The following is a 7,797-nucleotide window of genomic DNA, read 5'->3' on the forward strand; positions in this document are numbered from 1 at the left end:
GGGGGGGGTGTTAGTTTGGGCATTACTGTCTGCTTCTGTCTGTTAGTGACATGGTGGCAAGATCCAGGGTGGACTTCCGATTTCATATCAAGTGGTCAGGGCTATGCTTATATAGGGTTAGGGATGGACTCTGCTTCACATGGATGGGACCCTGTTCCAGAGCATGGGAATCCTCTGAGACATATATCTGTCTCATCAACATGTCTTATTTATATCATAAACAACATTTAAATACTTGGATCTAGTGGTTCTGAAGCTGTTTTTTTGCAGATGTGCAAAAGGTCCATCAGAGATGGATCTGAAGATGTCTTGTATGCCAGGCAGAAATTGCCTCTCTGTAACCTGTGGGAGACAGAGTATAGAGATAGGGCTTTAAGGCAGTCTGTATAGGATAATGTGTTTATACCCTGGATTTTCCTTGTAATGAACCTTTGTGGGTGCTCCATTTGTGACATAACATGTTTGGTCAGGTGCATGCTGAAAAGAACATTATACTTAATGGGTCTAATAAGGGCCGAATGAAGTGTCACTATGACCTTTCATATGAGACTAGTCAGACTTATGGGTCTGTAGTTCCCTAGGTCTGTGGAAGGCCCCCCTTTATGTAGAAGGATAACTGTTGCAGTCCTCCATTCATTTGGCCTGAAGCCTGATTAAATAGTGATTATCTCAACAGAGAGGCCAAGTCAAAAGTTCAAAAGCTTAACACTTGGTTCTTTATTGGAGCATAAAATGTAACCTTTTTGAAACAATAAAGTATATGAACCAGCTCTCAACTGTTAACCTTTTAATGGTTCTAACACTCGTTTCATTCATCAGAAATAAATAGTGCACCAAATTTTTATTTTTGTTGAGAGTATTTCAAATAAATATGTGGCACAGCTATGGGGGCTAAATTTGCCCTGCATGTGCTAACATGTTTATGGGTCAGTATGAGGAAGAAGTACTTTATAGGAATATATATCTTTTGAATGAAATCACATTTTATAAAAAGTACATCAGTTATGTGTACTGTATTGTAAAGAGTAGTGAAAATGAGTTTGTAGAATTTTCTGAGAGGTTTCAGAATGATAGCTTTGGTTTGAAGTTTACTTTTAATACAGAGGTATGTAGAATACACTATTTAGATGTGGCAGTTTGTTAAAGATGTTAAAATGTGTGCTACTTTATACAGGAAACCACATCCAGTGAGCTTTTTTGTTTGCTACTACTGCTCATGCACCCCATTTAATAAAGCTGTTGTTGTATAGAAAATGTTTATGGGTAAATACGTTATTGCTCAGGACATGATGAATTTGTCAAGATGACAGATAATGAGGGGCTCTTACAGTCATCTTTGGATAAAGTTAAGTATGGAATAAATGAGAAGAAAGTAGTTGGATATAAAAGTGATACTAAGAAATAGGTGAAGGAAGTTACCCATTATAGAAGGAGCAGTTAGAGTTTTAAGAATATTATTATGGCCGATAATTTTTGGTCAGAAATTACACCGTGTTTTTAAAGTGGCCTTTAAAAATTCTCCTAGCCTTATCGATAGGTTCAGTACTGCAGCTAGAGTGTGGAGAGAGGGACAAATGCCCCAGGTGCAAAGTGTTAGGGAATGCGATTTGCAAAATCTGATTGTTGTTTAGTGCCCACTGGCTTTTAAATGTTAGTATTGCACTTGAGGCCAAGACTTAGTGCTATAGCACTCCCTGTGTGGTCTATAAACTGTTTGCTATATTTTAAAAAAGAAAGAAAAGATTTTTTTTTTTTTGGGAGCAAGTCTGAGTATGGTAGCACAGTATGTATGGTATAAACTGTAGCAAACAGTTTAATATAGTTTAACATAAAAAAAATTGTTTACACCTAGCTGATGAATGAGGGTCAGGACAGGACGCAAAAATGGGACCTGATTGGCTCATGCATTTCAGGAGACCCAGGTACCCAATCACGGACTTTTTCTTCTTTAATTGACCCTCAGCTGAGGAGGGCCAGGTATCATACCTCTCAACCTGCTAGAGCAGGAAATCGGGACAAAGCCATAAATAATTGGGGGACAAAGGCCCACAAATAGGAGATTTTTAAATATTGCTGTTATAAGTGTATAACGTTGTTTGAACACTAGATTTTTCATTAACATGAATTTTTATGAAGGATATGAAGTTTGAAACTCAAATGTCTGTCATTATTTTCTGACTTCAATCCTAAACAATTTGCCAGAAAAGCAAACATTTTAAGTTGAACAGATCAAAAATATGAGGCAAAAATCTGGACATTCTGTGAAAATCTAGACAGCTGAGATATATGGCAGGCATACCTCTCAGCTGTTCAGATTTTTGCCTCTTGTTTTTATTCTGTTGCTCATAAAGCTTATAGTTAACTGGCAAATAAAGATTGAAGTCATTGAATAATGACTTGCATTTGACTTTCAGACTTCATTTCCTTCAGAAAATGCATGCTAACACAAATCCTGCTGTTGTAGTAGATTCCTAAATTCATACGAGCATTATTTAAAATATGTCCCTATTTTAGACTTTGTCTAGATTTCTTGCACTCCTGTGTCAGGACTGAGGGTGTGTGTGTGCATATGGTTACCTGCTGTCCCTACAATCAGTATACATTTTTTCTGCATTTTAAGTGGTGAGGCAGGAGGGGCATATATCGGCCTACCTGGCACTAATAAAAGGAGTGGACCTTTTTTTTAGTTTCAGGATTAGCCCCCAGGTGCTAAAAAGCCAGCTACACCTCTGGATAGGTTGGTATACACTCACAGGTTAAGCAAGACTTTGATAACTAACCTTTTCTTCTTAATTCCTAACTCTGTCACTCCTGAGTACTACTCACCATGCTTGATTGTACTAGTCAGTTGTTATACAGTCATTTTTCAAAATTTTAATTCATCTGATGCTGTAATACTCTATCTAAGTGCCTTTCTAAAATCTTTCTACTTTTTTAGTCTTTTTTAAACTATTTATAAATTTTATATTAGATGTTTCTGTATGTTTACAGTGTGTTTATTATTTAGTATGACGTTACTGGAGCTTTTCTCCCCGGGCCTCCACTGAAAATGGACATGTATCCAGTTGAACTAGCCCGGTCAACAAATGTAAAATAAAATAAATAAAATAAATAAAATAAATAATGACAATTGAAAAGGCTGCAGTATTTAAGTATAGGGATGAAACATTTAATTATATTATTAATGATATCAAATGAGTCCCAGTTAAGAGTTTCAAACTGCTATGTGAAGGCAGTAGTATAATTTTGAAAATGTCCCTATAATCAGTATTCTATCGGACAAACTATACATTCTGTGAGGGAATGTGTTTTGGAGCATTTAACGGATATTCTTAATGAATTTCATAACAGTCCTGTTGCCACTTGTTTTGAAAAAGAATATGCTTCAGGTGATACTGGTTTAAAATATTTTGTAAATGTACACATTTTATAATGATTACTTGTATGTTAATTTGTCCAAAATATTATTACAAAAAGAAGTATGGTGTACTTTTAAGTATGATACTTTTTATAAAGGACTTAATAATAAGATAATGATGAAACCTTTATTATAATTAACTGTATTACTCATTGTTATAGTCTTGTTGGTTCCATAGGATTTGGTGGGCTAGTTATTTGTGATGAAGGAAATGAATATTAGAACCAGAAGAAAGGTAATGTCCAAGATGCTAGTTCATGTACTTTATTGTTTCAGCGTGCTATATTTTCTGCTCCAATAATGGAGCAATTGTTAGGTTTTTTAATTTATATAAATCTGGTCCACGGTGGACTAAGGAGTATAAAATATAAGGCTAGATCAAAAGACCAGCTCCCTGTTATAATTCCGAGACTTGTATGTGCAAGCTCTGGAATTCTGAAAAAGGATGTCTGAAAATAGGAGAACAGTGAATTTCAAACATTGCAACCCCCCCCCTGCATTCCTCAAAGTGGTTGCTGTAGGATATGTAATTGTTATTGTAGGATGTATGTTACATTCAAACTACATCTTGCACAGCTGTTGAATGTATATAACTACACATAACTCATACTGATGTAGACACAGGGACAGACTCAAACACACACAAATGTGCCTGTCAATTACAAATTTCATGACATTTTCACTTCAGCTGTTTCATTATGATGTATACAGTAAAATACCTGTCTTATGTACTTGATTTTGCAGAGTTCCTTATTTTGCCTCATATTTTTTACTTTGTCCTTCAAAAGGTGTTTGATTTTATGCCCTATCACTAAAGACTACACTCAGTTAATAAAGCCAGAAATTACAGTTTCCTACTTATTGTTCAGAAAATGCATGCTGATAAACTCTTGCTTGATTAGCTTTTTAAGTGAATTAGGCAAATTTTTAAAAATTATCTATGCTCCTGTGTCATTGTTCCCAGTTATTGTTGACTTTCTCCAGAATTCTTAACCAAACAAGTTGAGAGGTATGCATACTCATTCTTTCTTTCACACACACACACACACACACACACACACACACACACACACACACACACACACACACACACACACACAGCTAAGTGCATTACCTTTTCTTAATTTATTTTTGTTCTAAGGTCATTAAACCTGGCTTTTTAAGCCACAATTAGTTAGACCAAAGTAAAATGGCAAGTCCTTGTAACTGTTGCTGAAGTTATATTTGTTACTTACGTTATCTGGTTTTTATTGAAATGTTTGTTTTATGCTTCCTAAACAGCCTTGTTTAGTGAGCTTCTCCATGATGGTGGATGACTGTTTTTTTTTAAGTCAGTGCATCACGGCAGTTCCGTGTGCTGCCAGAAAGTTTTGTTTTGTAAGCAGGTGATACTTGTACATTAATACCGTTTATTTATTTAACATTTGTTGACTGGGAAATTCCAACTAGGACAGAGCCTATCAGAGCCTATTTTTAGTGGAGGCCCTGAGAGAAGCACTGCAGATGCATGTCTTTGGAATGTGTGAGGAAACCCATGTGAACACAGGGAGGGCATGCAGACTCTGCACAAAAGTCACCCCAGCTGAGAATAGAACTGGAGAACCTCTTGCTATGAGGCAACAATGTTAATCGCTGATTTGCAGTATATTATTTGTAGTCTACTCCATTTTCTAATGCCATTTATCTTCTAACTCAGGTGCAGGGTTGGTATGTTAGCTATCTGCTGAAAGGAGGACATGGTGCTATTGTATGCCCACTACTATTTTATAGGTGCTTTTACTAGCAAAATCTAAAGTACTGTAAATCACCTCCCATGATAGGTAATTAAACGCAACACCCTTACCTGGCTGGATGATACTTTTTTAATGAGTGATTATAAGGATCTCTAGCATTTTACTGATGCTGAGTGTCACTGTTTGGATAGTAAACTAGAGACTGGAATATAAGTTTCTATAAAGAATAGGACCATTCATATAAAGAGTTAAAAATGGGAGTATGGCAGAGGAGTTCTTCCTTTTTTTTTTTTTTTCAAAAATATTTTATTAGTTTTAAAACTTTTACAAAAAAGAAATGAAAATAAATACAAGATAAGGAACTTGTAAGGTACATCAAACCAAGAAAAAGAAAGTAAAGTACATTCTAAATGAATACAAACAGTAATGACAAGTTTAGATTTATAGACAAGTAGTTATTGTAACAAGTACCTTACTCCTGAATGGGTAAAACATTCACCAAGGTGCCCCAGAAAAACATAATACAAATAGAAATCAGGCCTCCCAAGAGGAGGGTAACTTTAATCAGATAACATACTATTATATAAAGTATAAACTATTAACTATTTTGGGGGTACACCACCTAAGGTAAACTATACATGTCCTAAAAACCTATTTACACCATATTTATAATATATTTACATCATGGATGTCAGAGGACCTCTCCGAATAAAATGACGTAAGACAATTAGTAAAATGTAATGTTTACATTATCAAATAATTTTGGACCGTACCCAGTACAAAAAGGAAAGGATCCAGCTTGGAATGCAAATGTATAAGAAACATTTTTTTGCTGGATTTTACTTATTCCAGATTAGATCAAAGAGATTTTCCTAATATTTTTTAAAATAATTCTTTTTCTTTTTGCTATTCGTGCACATTTTGCATGCTGATATATATTTTATTGCCATATCCTTAAAGTTTTCCCATGAAATTGCTGAGGGGTTGATTTAGTTTTTAGTAATGAAATATTTAAGGAGAGCACAAACTGAGACAAGAACATAATGGTGAATACCTTTGATTTGAATAGGAACAATATTAAGGATCATAGTTTGCCAAGAAAATGTAGTTTTCTCATACCCCATTTTTTCTAATTGAATTCTGAGAGAGCAACAGAGTTTATAGATGGTCTTACAATTCCAGAACATGTGTATTATGTCAACATGAGGGAGAGTGCAGAAAGGACATATTAAGTTTTTATTACATCCAAATTTTTGTAAAACAACTGGGGTGTAGTAAGAATTATTATTTATCATTAGCTGTGTGTAAATTAGATTTTTGAAGTGGGTCAAGTTTAATGTATTTCTGATTGCTTCATACTTAGATTCACTAGAGATTTCATCCTGTATTGAATCCCAGTATTTGGAAAATAAAAGTGAATGACTATGTATAATGGATGACACAAGTTTATAAGTATGTGAGATCATTTTGTTTTTTAGGGAGAGCAAATTGATGATTGATTGTATTAATTGAATATCTTGTTCCATAACTCTGTATTTAAGGAATTTTTGTTTTACAAGTCATCTGAGTTGTCTTAAAATAGGGCCATATTTATTAGGAGACCCAAATAAAGTTTTAACCTCTGCTGCATTTTTTGTACTATAAAAATGCTAGACTGTAGCCTTCTTGATAATAGGAAAGTTAGATAGGTCAATCATTTTATTACTGATTTTTAAATTTGGATTCAGATGTATGGGTTGAAGAATGGGGATTGTATTTTGCAAATTAAGGGATTTCATCAGATTATGAAAAATAAGAATTTTGTTTTTTAGAAGAGGCAAAAACTTAATGTTAAATTCACCAACAGGTGTGAGAAAGGGGATAGATTGAGGATTAATTTTGAATGAACATATATAGTTATACCAGATCTTGACCCATATTGGAGACCAAGATTCGTCATATGGATCATAACTGGCTATTTTTATTAACCGACTTGCAGTAATTATTTCATAATAAAGACTGAAATCTGGAAGACTTAATCCACCCTTAGCTTTTGGGATAGTTGATTTCCTATATGCTATTCTGGTTGATTTAGGGAACCATAAGAATTTAGAAATTGTGGTCTCCATTTTATGAAAGAAGTTTTTTGGAATATTAAAAAAACAGGGTTTAAATGGAAAAGAATTCTAGTTAGAATATTCATCTTGATGATAGCAGATTTTGATAACAGTGAAAGGTTAATATTTTTCCATCTGGTTAGATCATTGTTTATTTGATCCCAAACTTTATAAAGATTATTTTTCATAAGTTCTTGATGAGAGTGCGTGATATTTATACCCAGATACTTTATTGAATATTTAAGAGGTATGTCAGAAAGGGGGAAGTAGTATTCTAAATGCTTCTTAGGATTCAAAGGAAAAACAGGATGATTTGGTGGGGTTAAGCTTATAGTTAGCAACTTTAGAAAATAGATCAATAGAGTTTTTAATTTTCTGGAGGTCTGTGTTAGGAAACTCAAAGTAAATGTTAAGGTCATCTGCAAATGCCGAGTACTTTATTTCGATGTTATAGATTTTTGATATATGATGATAGGTCATCTGTTTGATCCAGATAAGAAAAGGTTCAAGATACAAGTTAAAAAGATAGGGTGATAGCGGACATCCCTGT

The sequence above is a fragment of the Protopterus annectens genome, chromosome 2.part2, assembly GCF_019279795.1.
Source record: "Protopterus annectens isolate FY-2018-M chromosome 2.part2, PAN1.0, whole genome shotgun sequence".
NCBI classification, from domain to species: domain Eukaryota; kingdom Metazoa; phylum Chordata; order Ceratodontiformes; family Protopteridae; genus Protopterus; species Protopterus annectens.